This window comes from Bombus fervidus, chromosome 1 (genome assembly GCF_041682495.2).
Source record: "Bombus fervidus isolate BK054 chromosome 1, iyBomFerv1, whole genome shotgun sequence".
NCBI lineage: Eukaryota > Metazoa > Arthropoda > Insecta > Hymenoptera > Apidae > Bombus > Bombus fervidus.
This window is the reverse complement of record NC_091517.1, coordinates 20,245,133-20,258,467: the sequence shown is the minus strand read 5'-3', so window position 1 is coordinate 20,258,467 and position 13,335 is coordinate 20,245,133. Positions and strand designations below refer to the sequence as shown.

Below are 13,335 nucleotides of genomic sequence, written 5' to 3'. Positions count from 1 at the left end.
CAGCTAAAATTATTTAATATCTATACTGCCTTATATATATTTTTTTTTATTTCACCAAAGACATCACCTTCTCATCGCATGGAAGACAGGCAACCTGTAAGATTCCTACAGTTGATTTTAATGTTTCGTATATTTGAAAATTTCCATTGGGATAAAAAATGTTCATATCGTCTGAACGTCAAAATAGATAAATATAAATTGTGCACGCTGTGAACGCAAGACTGCTCTAAAATACCGAAAAATAAAAGCCATATCTCATATGTCGTTCCAATGTCTTGACTATCTACGATTCTAAAGCCAATGAATCACCAGAAACGTCTTAAATCGAGTCACGGAACAATTAATTTTTCGAACGCACGATGCACATAAATTACGAAGAATCGAGCCACCGAAGGCCACGATCCAATTAAAGTTGACAGAGTTACAAAGGTTGATAGGTGGGTAAACGGTCAGAACCCTCTTGGATCGAGTCGGCTGAAGGATAAACGTTAAACACGCGACATACGAATTTGCATGGACGATGCATTATCTACACGTGTAATGTGACGTTCCCACCCCTCGATTACTAAAGCCAAGCCTGCTTGCAATTAGACCACTTGCGGTTCAGTCGCAGCTGATTTTCACGATTGTCTCTTCTTCCCCACCAAGCTTTGCTAAATCTTTTAATTTGTCTTCGACTGGTAATTTATTGTTCGTACATATAATTGCAAGGTGACAAAAACATTAAAAAAAGGGTACATTAAAAAAGAGTTCAAGCAACTCTTGAATTGCAACACACATTCATCTTGCTAAATAGTATAATCTTATTAGATAAAATACTGAAACTTCTACCCCAGAAAATGGTTCAGTAATTTGTTTTTACAGTTAATTTTTACAGATACTTCAAAAGAGTTGAATTCTTAGATGTGTAATTCTCCTAACAAATCGACGATATAAATAAATATATAATTTTTAATTTCTAATTTAAAATTAGTTTAATAATTTTCTAATAATCGAAAAAGTACAAAATTATACGAAACATTACGAACCCAATTATATTTCAATTACATAAAACTTTTATCCCTTAGGCTTGCATATTGTATCGCTTAAAAAATTCCATAATATAACAGGTGTTTCAACAAGTAAACTTCCAAAGAGAAAAAAAAAAACATTTGTTCAGTTTGCTACGTTCGCGGAACGAAAAGGGTACAGAGAAAAGTAGAAAAGTCTTGGAAGACAATGAGAGAGCGACCAGTCGTCTTTGAGCCTCGAGCAAAAGAGAGCTACTTCGCAGTACTAAAACTCCTCCGGAGAATTCCCGTTGAAAATTCACCTTCATCACCTTGTCCATCTTGTCTTCAAATTTCCTACTACAGTTGATGCAGAAATAAAGCTGAAAATACTAATGTTTTCGTTCATAATCAACGATAGATCACTATGTTCAATGCTTTATCACCTTAGCAACAAGCAACACGAAATTGATACATCGAAATTTTCACTCGTAGGAAGATCACGAACACCAATTTTAAACGTATAATAATGGTTAAAAATTTCCCCACTAAATAAATACCATTGTTTAATTTCCTCGAAATTGCACTCTTACTATAAATATTTCGCTGTTTCTACGTACAATTTCAGATTTGTTCGAACTTTATCAATACATTCATGACAGTCGGGTTTCATTATAATTCCAATGAAATTTCAAAATGTTTTGTACGAGACGTATATGTAATATATTCATAAGAGGTCTCCACAAATCTTGGAATACTTTGGTAAGCAACTGCATATAAATAGCCAAAAAAGACGAAGAGACCAACACCTCGAACGAATTATTACCATCGAAGCCATTTTCACCGATGTACCGACAAATCCCGGAAAATCTTTCTTCGCCGTGAAAGAAAAGGGATTTCCTTCGTTCGCGTATAAATAAAGCGGAACGCTACGACGATGAAATTCCATGTGCAAGTTTAAAGACTCCGGGATATATATCGACACGCGGCAGCGGTGCGGCGTAACGAGCTGCACGAAATGCAGGAATTTTTCATAAGAATTCGTCAAGGGTAGGCGCAGAACGTGTCGGTTGAAAACCACGAGGCCACGGTTCACTGGTGGCATCGTTTGAAAAGGGGTGGCGAAAAAAGATTTCGAGATGCGCAGAACCTGTACGGTTGTTATTCAGGTATCGGTAGGCGAACAGATAAGGGGTGAGCCTGGCGCAGCGCGCGCTTTCTGTGGTATTGATTACAGCCTCCTATCCAGGTGCACAAGCAGGGTCAAATCTGCCCCTCTCTCCGTCCCCACATCTACTCCTTCCACCCTTTTCCATCTCCTCTTTCCCACCCCAACCAACGAGTCTCTCTTTCCTCGCTCCGCTTCTACCCTCTATCTCATTTCTGCGCTCTTTTTTCTCTTTTCCACCCCCTTGCTCCGTTTCGCTTCTCGTTCACCCCAACCCCGCCTCTCCGTCACTCCCTGCTGGCATATTTCTTTCTCTGCACATCGGTTCACCTGTGAGCAAAGCTGCTGAATAACAAGGAACAGTCATATTAACATATCGTTCTATTGTTAACGTATCGTTCTATATCGTAAATGCTTGTAACCGTACAATTGGAAGAATTGTTTGGTTGCTGTTTGAGAGGAAGTTGTCCTACTTCTTTGGAGAACATCTTTGGTGGAAAGAAGCGACGTACTTTAATAAGCGGACCATTGGATCTACTTTAAGAGCAAGCTACATATCTCTCGTTACGAATACTCGAAAAACGAGTCGACAAAATGAGAAACGAACCGAGATTTAAGTTCAACGAAGCTGTCGTTCTACATCGTCGAAAGTAATGATTCGATTTCGAAGTAAGAATACAAGCAGTAAGATGTTAAGTGCATCGTGATATTTTTCTAAATACATTCTCGTGGTTAGGAAGACGACTCGTATGGTGGACAAAGATATATCTTCGTATCTGGCTCATCAGGTGACTCGTTTTCGAGGCTCTTAGTCTGGTGAACAGACAAGGTCGAGTCAATCGATTCATCCTCGTTCCATTTGCGAATTCACTTGAAACCCCATGGAATCGATCAATGCCTGCAACTTAACACGTCAGACTATCTCGCATAATTGAAACCATTAGAAAATTATACTCTTTCTCTTTAATAGATTAAAGTAAAGAAAAGATGTTTCAAATGAATTTTACGAAGCATATTGGCCGTTTTAATATATAGATTTATTCAGGATTTAATGTGCTAGTATTGTTGGTAAAAAGCAATGAAACAATTGTAATCCCAATTTATTTTAAATACAAGAACATTTTAACAATAAGAAAGGAATATTCAAGACGATGAAAATTATTTAAATATATAAACTATGCCTTCCTTAGTTCAAAAATTCTATCCACCATCTCTAAACATTCGAGAAAACTGAAGTTTTATTTTTTCTTTTTTCTTTCTCCCATCTTTATTTTTCCTCCCTTCTCTGTATAATACATATTCATTTAAACGATACAAAACACGGAGAAGCAAATATTTCAACGTATCTTGGAAAATGAGAATATTTTGAATAGGACATTTTAACTAGCAGCGATATAGTCTCAAGAAAAAATTGTAAAAATAAATGTAATCTCATTTCTCGAAAATGAAAAGACATTCCATACAATTAGAAAACATTCTATACTATAAATTTAGAAAATACGTAAACTATAGCTTTAAGAAAAGAAGCAGATATAAATATTCCCAAGGAACGAAAAGATGTACCTGATAAGACTATATGTAGTGTAATATAATTATTTACACTAGCTGTGCGTTATTTAAACTATTCTGTCTTTGAAATAGGTCGTTTATGCCACAGAGCAAAATCAATAGGATGTAGAAATATTTGCAGCAACTGCATTGTATACGCGTATATATATCGAGTATTAATTAACGACTAGCGAAAGACCTATTTCACAGCGAACAATTCGCTTAATTCGTCTACGTGTACATAACGCAATAACGAGACGTAATATTACAAACGGTGCGTACGTATTATAAACATAGAGATAATCAACAATAACATTGTACTGCGAAACACGCCCGATATTGATGGCCACATTACAGTTTCCGCATAGCCACAAATCCTGCAGTTTAACAGTCCACGCCTTTGTGTCGTGAAATTCGCGTCGTTCCTTCATAGAACATCTACATTAATACTACGTGGCATAATCTCTTTGTTTTTCTTTTTTTTTTTTTTTTTTTCTTTATCGTTAAACGACTTTCTCGCGCGCCGTTGCTCGCATTGCAATTATTATCTCAAGTGGTACAAATCAATTTATGCAAAGGCAGGCACGATTTAGAACACGACCAACGTATAATTCATGGCTCGGTAGGCAATTCAACGCGGCTAAGGGAACGTTTTAAAAGCACAAAAAATGTCGAACGAACCGCCAAACAATCGATAAGATCGTTCTCAGAGAAAGGCCCCTTGGGATCTATTTTTTACATTAAGGAAATCCCTGTTGGGTATAAGGCGCAGTTAAGATGCGTTCGTGTAACGAAACGCGATCCATTCTTGTACATCGCCGATGATATATGCAGAATATTGTGGAAACCAAGATTGGAATTTTTATCGCGCAATTTCGTGTAATGGTAAAGGTATATTAATGAATGTCAAAAACAAGAATGAAATGTGGAGAAAACGTGGAACATATTGAATTAATGTAAAAGAAATCCGCCTATCGCGTGTAATGTACGATGTATGTACAGCGGCTCACAAAAGTATTTAAATATTTCCCATAACAACATTTTATGGATATGTCGTGTATTTTATGCAAAACGCTTTGAAATTTCATTAGCATCATAATGAGACCTCGAACCTTATGATTGTTCGTAAGGTTTGGAACAAGCTTTGAATATACATAAAATGTAGATGAAAGTTACAAGTCATTTATCGAAAACATACACTTTGCGGTAGAGATAAAAGTACTTAAGCGATCAATTATCTATTTATACTAACGAGGCTCGATAGATTTCGCGAGATTATCCTTATCGCTACGCTATGCATATATTTACGAGAATTATTCGCGTTGCATACTAATTTTTTACCAAGTATATGTTTCCTATACATTTTCAAGTTGGTTGAAACTTAGTCGATCTATTAATTATAATCGTATCTCATCGCGGTATTAATAAAATTTCAAAAGTACTATACAACACGCATAATACATTTATAAAAGTTCCCTATAAGAAACCTCCAAGTACTTTCATGATTTCAAGTATTGTATACAAAGATATTAAAGGAAAAAGATGCTATTAATGAAGACCGTATCCTGAGGACATTGAAACGTAATATAGAAATTTTCACGTAGAAGTTGGCAAACGCACACGCTTCAAGACATACCAGTAACCAATACACGGATTCATACAATGCTGTGCGTACTAATATCCTCCGGACAATGGTTGGTATAACGTCCAAGCTCAATTAGAAGATAGAATCACCGATGTTCTAGAATTGCAGAGACGTCAGGATTTCCTAGACTCCAAAGACACCAGACCCTAAAGACATTCATATCTACCCTGCAATTCCAGAAATAACACCATTTCCTGAGATACAGAAACACCCAGTCCGAAGAGTACATAGAGAGTAGGGTTAATAACGCTAGAACTACCTATGATTAGAGTACAAAGTTTGTGGAAAAATAACTTGAGAATCAGATTGTAAGATTCGTACAAGATGGGATAAATGAAACGAGTCTTTACGCGCATATTTTTTTTTTTTTTTTACAAAGAATCATTCAAATTTTCCAAACTGTACTATGAACATTTCTGTGAAAAATTATGAATTAGATACTTTGACTGTTTTAGGAGAATTCAGATTCTCCGAGGAACGAAAGAAGCTATGATATTCGTAGCACCAAATGATCCCTGGGACCGTACAGACCCTGATGCCAAAAGGATCCCTGAACTGGAGGGGTTCTAATACTAAACGATCCCAGGTCTAAAAAAATCTCTAATGTCCAATTCAACTGTTGCAATGGTTGTGATATATGTTTACGTAAAATATTCATTAGGAAATCAAATATATACAAACATATATTATTCTGTTAATATTTTCATAGTTTCGTTTCATTATTAAATCATTATTGAAGATCGTTGTTCTAGTTTTGTTATAATAAAATTTGCGTTATCGTTATCGAGTTCCGTACTAATTCCAGAAAACTTAAGTACGTCAATTCAAAATATTAAAAATATTCGATATCCTACAATCGTGTCACGACTCTAGAAGGTTATATAGGCAGTATTATAATGATCGATGAACCATTAGTTACATGGAAGCTCAAACGAAATTTATCGTCGAGACAATACACCAGCAATAGCTTGAAATTCTTTCATCCTTTAATGCATGACTGGTGTTTCGCGTTTGTATCCTTCTTCTACAAGCCTTCCATCCCAATATAAGCGACCTATTTTCAGAAACAAAAGGAAAGAATGAACTCTGCTCGTGAGACACGAGATCGGCTAACTTACAAAGGTCTACCTGATCTACTTGATCACCACGAAAATATTCACCGCGCATCATGCATGTCCGATGTATACATTTAACAATCTATCGACTAGGAATGCATATAAATCCAATGGATCAAGTATATATTTCTTCGGGGTATATATGATACTAATATTTGAACAGGAAGAAATATCGGCGCTAATTCTGTTTAAATGAAAAGCGATATTAACGTTAACCAAGCTATTTCACTGCAACCTGAGTTTTTTTACCGATCATAGAGGAAGCTGATATTTATAATATCGATGCAAGTGTTTTTATATTTGAAAAGAAATCAATAGCTAACGCTGCTAAATATTACGTTCGCGCTGTATATAAAGCTTCCTCGCAATCGCCAGTGTACACCATTCATTTTCGATTGGAACGGCACAATTGGAAAAAATGCAAACAACCACAACGAGACTATTTAAACGTTTCACTTTAATAAAATGTAAACAACAGCCGCCGGAGATCTCGGAATTAAACACGGCCATGCAAGTTTATCGAAATGGTACGAGTCGCGCATCGAACAGGAATCTTTCGCGTCGTAAGTATTTTAAATTCAAATATTTAATAATACTACAACATAAAAAGCGTGATACTAAACGATGAAAAAGGTTGCACGTTATTTTTCCTAAAACATTCGCTGTCATTAACGTACGACGAAGAATTATCCTACTTGCAATTAGATTCTAAATAATGTCGATGCAGTTATTTTGCTTGCAAGTTTATGCGTTTCAACAGGAAGATTAAAAAGATATATGAAGCGGTAAGAAATGTGTTAAAATGAAAATTATTACTTCAAGTGAAAATCTTGTTGTTGTGAGATGATCTTTTTTAAAAAAAAATTGTAATAGCGCTGAATTCGTTATGATGAAAAATTTCGAATTAGGAAGAAAAATAGAAATATGCAAGAACGTAAGGTGAGACTGTTTTATTAAAAAGAAAGAGACAGAAATGAAGCAATTCAGAGATGAAATGAAACTTTCAGACGCGTACCCTTCCAACAAAGTTTCGGATGGTAGAGATACAAGAGGGTTTAATTACGCACAGTGTTACATGTAAACGAACCCTTCGTTTTCTCTTCATACAGATCGTAAGAACAATCGCAAAGGAGGAAAGAGTGAAGGACGGAGAAGAAGAAATGGTTATGGTTACTTTGCGAAGCAGAATATTCATTAAAGACTCGAGTACTTGAGGGACTGATAAAGATTCTTCGTTAGTTTTTATATCTAAACAACAATTACACAATATTTGTTCTCTATTTACTTTCACGGTTCTTCGAATTCAATGTGAAAAATCTCTTAACGGAATTACTTTAGTATCGCGATTAATATTATCAGAATAGATATAATCACTTCGTCGAACGTAAACGTAGGTAGCAATATTGGAAAATGTAAACGAAGTAATTCACTTATTGCTTTGCCAGGATACAAAAAGTGTGATAAAGTGGAATAGACAGCATGTAAATGCTTGTGAAAGTGCAATACGCCAAACAGGATGAGAAAACAGAGTTTCATAATGTAAGGAAGAAATAGATCGTGATAGTCTCACGAATACGATAATTTCTTGAAACGTGTAAGATTATAAGATCTAGACGAAAGAAGAAATGGTAATGAAAAAATATTGAGTATAATATTAATTAACTGAAAGAAGACCGATTACGAAAAATTTGGAAATGAAATGTTACGTTAATATAATGTTGACTCTTAATGTATCGTTAAGACATTTTCTTTCGTAATAATCGAACCACATCTTAAAAATCCAAATATCCTATAAACAAACACACTTAAAATTTGATTAAAACATTAACCAACATTTTCTTTGTCGAAGCAACTACAAGCCATTTAACTATCCACCACTTTATATTTCCTCGACAACGCTAATTATTCAATTTTCCATCGTCTAAGATTACACGAGGGTAGAAGCCCTTGTCGTTCGGCATCGACCAAGGAATCGAAGACAACGAAGACTGCGCTGAGAGTGTATATTCCGTGGATATCGTTGTGTATTGCATCACCACTTTTGCGTCTCTGCTCTTCGAGAGACGGCGGCCCCTCAGGTAATAGCATCGCATCACGTTGAGTGATTTTACACTCCTCCGACTCCCACGTCAATGCCCTCGATAAATTAAGAGCTCGAGATAAAAAAAGGACGGGATAAAAAATAACGGCACAGTCTACGTCACAATAGGAACCCGTCGATCCCGATCCAGACTGTTCGTCGTCGAACTACGACGAAAAAAGACGGGCAAAAAGCACCAGGTGTGCGTGAGCACTAGTGGCTCGCCAAAGATTATTGCTTTCAACGAAAAATTACACACCAAGAACTTGCATGTTGTTCTGTACGTTCGTTACAAACGAGCCACTGTATCCTTCCACGTTTTCGTGTCATGAATTTTGTGAGTTTCCAGCAGCTCGACATTCCGTGGGAAGCAACCGTTCTCCGAGTAATCGAAGGGAACGTTTTGGTTTACGATCGACTGAACATGAAAATTGCTTGCTAAAAATGATTTCGAATATAGAGGATACTGGCGAAAGGATAGTACAATCAGGCAGAGGGTGGCTTCTTATAGAAAAATGAATCGAGGGTGTAAAATGAAACCTCTGGTTCTTTAGAAATCAACATCTTAGACAAAAAATGTTGTTTCTTCTTATCTATCAATTGTACCTACGTAGTTATTAACGACGATAACGCGAACAAAGAAAGAGAGAGGGAGAGGAAAGAGAGAGATTTAATAATTACACTGTTGCTAATTATAACGATATGTCTTTTAGAAAAAAGAGGACATTTGAAACTTTATTTTTATCTCGGAGATTTTTACTTAAAGTTCCTCCTGATATTTGTTGCGAGAGTAATTATATTTAGAGCAATTTAGAAGGATGTATTTGTTAGGAAGATGATACATTTACGCTGTACATGTGAATGTGTGTGTAAGCGTCAGAGGGCGTCCAGGCCTTAGTTGGGACAAAAGACGATTGACAGTCGTCTAGAAGTATCTGGAAGAGTCGGTTGAGAACAAGCGTGCGTGCGAGTGGCTTTGCGAGGTCTTCAGTGAATAAAATATATGTATAACTGTTGTGTGCTCAATAAATGAATTATTTGTATCTCCGAATCCCTCCTATATCTTTACAGTATTTGACAGTAATGAAACAGCTTTGTTCTTCGCTATTTGTTTTTACGTAATGTTTATGCAAAATCAGATTTCTATAATGAATACTTTATTTTAAATCTCTTGTATATTCCTTTGTATATAGCATGTATGTTCTTTTTATTTTAACACAGTTAAATTTCCCATAAATACGTAAACATACTTTGTCTATTTTATATAAGTCAATTTATATAATATAATGTTACATTATGTCTTTTTCAAGTTGAAAAACATTGATATAAAATAGCGTACGTAAATAATCAACGATGTTTGACAGATTTTATGGCTCTATGATTTTATTATATATCCTGGAACATTTAATAATCGCTGTTAATTTGATTTAAAAATGAGATACTGCTACCGAAACGCATCTCGTATCTTTTCCTTAAAAAATGTATTGTTAAGGTCGTTTCATGATCGCTAAATCCGATATGCAGCCTCTTATCTAGTTTTAATCAAACCCACTATTAAAAGTTTTCAGAAATACCTCAACGAATGCAACGGTTCGCTTAATTTCTTTAATGGCTTTCAGCTTTAATACGTTCCGGCAAAGCCGATTTCTTTTAATACGGTGGTTATCAAAGTTCTTTGGTGTCAAATTTATTTTCTTGACTTTGAGGAACTTCGACCGCTAGTCTTCTACTTTTCTTATTATAGCTAAGTTATAAATTATTAATTAAAGCTGGAAACTACTGAAACGTACGAAAATTTATCTATGAAAAAGGAAAGAAATGACAGAGAAAAAGAATTCATCGTGCTAGAATTTTCAAAGTTCTGCTCTAACTTTTATTGTTTATATCTGACGTAAAAATTTAAAAAATTAATGGAACGATGAAAGAAAGTGCAAAAACGAATATACCTTTATACTTTAATTATAGATGTAAATAGATAAAGATTTACATAAAATATATTTCGCACAGTCCCTCTTTCCACGTTTCACGTTTATATAATTTTTCCAACCGTGTTAAGATTTTTATTATTCAGAGGTAATTTAATCCAGTTAGAAGGATTTATCTGATGACAAGCAAAATTTAATTTTAAAAAATATCTAATTAAAAAACACGAACTTTTGAAAATATTTCATTACTTTCCATCCACGATATATTCCATATAAGGAAAAGTCAAATTGAATTTTAGTTTTCCTAGCAATTATTGTATTTTTACTTGTAATACCATTTATATGAGATTTAAAACAAAGTTACTTTTATTTACAATTAGTAGCAAAAGTATATTACTTAACTCACAATCACCGTGGTATCTAATGAACGAACCAACAATTTGACCGTATCTATGATCTCGCTTCTTCAAAAGTAAAAATGTCACGAAGGTCCGTGGAAGTGGAGTTACGTGGCTGTAATTTATATCAGAGTAACGCGCTTCGAATCGAGTCACGCAGATATTAGACGTCTCCTCTTGAAAAAACCACATCTAGGATCGCGTGATAAACCTGCAGCTTGCTTGCTGATAACAAACGAATGAAAAAGCGCAAAAAGAAAATTCCCTCTAACAAACTCCGTTACGCGTGCCAGAAAAATAGGTTGCGTTCTTATGGTCTTTAAGCAATTTTTCCTCCGAATTTGAAACTTTAACATTTGAAATTATAAATATGAAGATTTATGGTGTATTAAAATTACTTTTCTACATTGTTGCATGACTCTGTTATTTTAGGAAAACGGTTCTGTTTAGATTTTCGAACAAGAAATAATTAAAAATCTATACAAATAAATCAGAGCAAAATTATTTAAAGATTTATGAAAAATGTATGAAACTAAAAGCTCCATGATTAAGACTCTATAATCAGAATAATTGAAATACTTTAACTCGTTGTTGTATTTAACGTGTTTACATATGAATCTATGAACTGAAAATGTAGCAACAAAAGGGAGAGTATCTTTTTACAGGCACAAGAGATTTAACGAAGTAAGTAAAATATTTTAACACATTTAAAAGGTCCAAAATTTAGCTTGCATGCTGAACAGCATTTAACTCGGCAAAGCAAAAACATAATATAATTTAACCAAGAAAATGAATATTTCCTCAGAAAATCTTTTCCACTTCATACTCTTTCTGTAATCTTTGTTATGCTATAATTTATCTACTAAAAAGATCAAAATAAATCAGAGTTTAAAATAAAGCACAAATTTCTCTAAAGCCACAATTTGCTATCTTGTATAATCAATATGAAAAATAATCTAACTACAAAACACAATATCTTTAACGTCTTGACATCTTGAATACTTAGAATCTTTTCTAACCATTGCATATATGTCCATTATATTTATTTAAATATGTAATTGATAAAATTAAATTCTAGATAATTACACTATTTAAATGCACATTTTCGTATAAACCTCGGTAAGATTAAAATTCGAAAACAACATTTTCTCCTCGTCAAACTTCTACGAAAATTACATAGAATTACGTAATGCTTCTACTTTGTTCGTCCAACTTGTACAAGTACTGTTGGCTTTATACATGGCAGGTCAACAATTTTGAATAACTTCCCAATTACATTTTTACAGAACCTTTTGTTAACTTTACTCCTAATTCGGATAGTCAATACCGTCTATCTATAAATAACATTCTTTTATTTCGATATGCGTCTGATAAAGAAATTTTCTAAAGTAACAGGACAATTCCAAATTGACATTTTAGAAAATTCTTGGCTTTTATCAAACACGTAGTCGCCAAACTTTTATGCTACACTATATAATAAAATCGTAAGCGTTATTATTGTCATGGTATTAAAATCTAAAATAGTCCCGCGCAGCTGCCAGTAGCAAATAAGTTATTTTGAAACTTCTGTTCGACACGACCTCCGACACGAAGTCCATAAAGCGAACAACGAGGGATGTTGAAGAGGAAGAGAAGAGAAAGCTGAATTTCCTGGCATTGTATATTTTACGCGGTTAGTTTTAGCAGGTACCGACTAAAGCTAAACCCTGACCTATACCACCTAAGTTGCGAGTTCGTTTCGTCGAGTATGCCGCTGGTTGAAATATTTATCATTTACCCATTCTATCCACTACCCCTACAGCTTTTCCACTCGTCCCTAGTTCTCGCTTCAACTCTTGTTCCCAACGATCTTCCTTTCCACCTCGTATAAACTGACCTCTCGCACAAGCGACCCGTGGTACATAGCAATGCAACCAACGTAACGTTGCATTTCCGTGATGCGCCGATGTCACCAATTCTTCAAGCGATAAAAGGGAACAGGAAAACGAATAACGTGCAAGTATGAAGAGGAAGAGAATGAAAAATATCGGGCTTCGACTGTGATTGATATCTTTCGATGTCGCTCTGTCGATTCTTCGATGAAGTTAGTACGTACATAAATATAAATATAATACAACTATTAATGGTGTTAAATTACGAAGTATAAATGTATTGGCAGAATATACAGGTGAATTATAATTGAGATTATCATGATGGAAACTAGACCTCGAAAGATCTTTTTTCTTTTGTAATTCGTACGTGGATTTCTAAAACACCATAAGCGTCACAAGGGACTGATACAACTATAAGTGAAGAAAATTTCAAGAAGAAAGTTTCAAGTGTATAATGTGAACGAATATGCATATGAATTAGGACAATATAGTAATACAAAAGTTTACAAATGAAAGAATCCTTCGTAGATTGGTTTTACGTTACATGTATCTAGAAAATTTCTATTATTTGTTATTCATCGTGGAATAATTGTTGA

At 34.6% G+C, this 13,335-nt stretch overlaps 1 protein-coding gene across 3 annotated transcripts in view; it reads right to left on the bottom strand.

Annotated features, from left to right (window-relative positions):
• The window catches only part of LOC139989853 (myelin expression factor 2-like), a 91,168-nt gene that overhangs the window by 67,472 nt on the left and 10,361 nt on the right, over nucleotides 1–13,335 (bottom strand). The window lies entirely within an intron of this gene.